At 38.6% G+C, this 1,721-nt stretch overlaps 1 protein-coding gene across 3 annotated transcripts in view; it reads left to right on the forward strand.

Annotated features, from left to right (window-relative positions):
• LOC109828889 (dihydrofolate synthetase) overlaps positions 1-1,721 on the forward strand; it is a 30,107-nt gene that overhangs the window by 7,241 nt on the left and 21,145 nt on the right. The gene's annotated exons all lie outside the window — the stretch shown is intronic.

Genomic DNA, 1,721 nt, shown 5'->3' on the forward strand with positions numbered 1-1,721 from the left:
ATGAGGAGGTTGAGGAAGAGGAGGCTGGTGATGGGGTCGGCTGTTTGTGGGCAGCTGAAGGCGCTGGTTGTCGGATTTTTGTGGAAGAGGAGAAGGATGGGGATGAGCTTATGGTGACTGAGAAGAGAAGAGAGAAAATATTGGCCTAGGGTTTCACACCCACGACCTAGGTTTCACACCAAAAGTCAGCTAACAATATTTCATTTCATCCTTCAATAATTCCAATCTGATTACAAGAGTTCTTAAATAAGAAAATTACAGAATTGGAAAATTCTCTAAATCCCTCAAATCTCTCTCATAATCAAATACAATCATTAACTAATTAGCTACCAAATAAAATCAAAAATCAAAATTCGAAATTCGAAATTCAAATTTAAAAATTCGAAATTCAAAAATTAAAAACTAAGCTAATATGGAAAAAATTTCAATTCTTGTTCTCATCAGGCTTCCTCATACATACTCCTGTATTTGGTCCGCATATAGGACTGTAAATCTCCTTGTTTTGGTTGGGAAGAGGACGACTTTGATTCAGAACCTAATAATTTTGGTAATCCAAACATTTGGTTCCAGGTGCCTTCAATTATGAGCATAGGGAAACCTAAGTGGGTATAAGCTGCATAAGCAGGTCACTTGATTTTGGTTTCGGTGGTGCCTGCAATTAAGTGCAAAGGAAACCTAAGTCGCTATGAGCCGCTTAAGCAAGTATTTTCCTGTCAAAATTGGTATGCAACTCGCTTAAGCATATTAACGGGTGGGAAAAAATGGATCGAGTAGAGTGAGAACCCGAAATCTAAATCCAAGCTAAAAAATATGAAGGTTAGCGTTTAATGCATCTCCTCTCAGTCTTTATCCTTATCGCTGTACTCATTGCTCCTATCAATAATGTAATTACTAGATTTTGGTTGGTTATTGCATTGAAGACAGAGTACCAATTCCCTGCACTTTCTGCCATCAACTGGAATCCTTCGGATCTCATCCCCTCTCAAATAAGAAGCGAAAGTGACCATATAATATTAGCCATATTAGCCCCAGATAATGGCTTGTACCACCAATTAAACTGAATTTAATATGCTTATAGATCTTCTAAACACACACTCTTTGAGTACGAGGCTGAATGTTTAAAAAATGGAAAAATCACATCATTGCATGAGGTGTTTGCGTTATAGTTCAATCCTTATACTATTATACTAGTCACATAACAATCACTTCTACTGTTCTACACTATTTAAACTACTCTTGCATCTCCAGATTGCCTCTGCGGCTCTGAAGGCGAAGATACTTGGGTGGTTGGCAAACACGTGAATACTATTGGTAGTGGGTAAACTGGCAAAGCTCAAGTTTTCATGCACTGATTTGACCCTCTACAGCATGGTGCCTGGGGTCAACTACCACACATTCCTCCAGTTTTCTTTCATAACAAATGTTCATCTGCACCACTCACAATCATGACCACAAACCTTTGAGATTCTTGGCATAGTCAACACATTACATATTGTCTTCAACTCTTGGGATAATATGGTGTTGCCAGTCTAACTGAAACACTTAGGAGGAGCAGGACAATTATTTGTTCTGTACCAAGAATTGCTATCCAGAGGACCTACAGCATATGCCAAAAACTTCACTGTATTTTCGTTAGAGCATATCCCAGCCCTCTGCTGGCTGACAATGCTTAGCATTGGATCAGGGTCATGGTGTTAGATTTCATATAATTTCATTCTCAA

Source organism: Asparagus officinalis, chromosome 1 (assembly GCF_001876935.1).
Source record: "Asparagus officinalis chromosome 1, Aspof.V1, whole genome shotgun sequence".
NCBI classification, from domain to species: Eukaryota; Viridiplantae; Streptophyta; class Magnoliopsida; order Asparagales; family Asparagaceae; genus Asparagus; species Asparagus officinalis.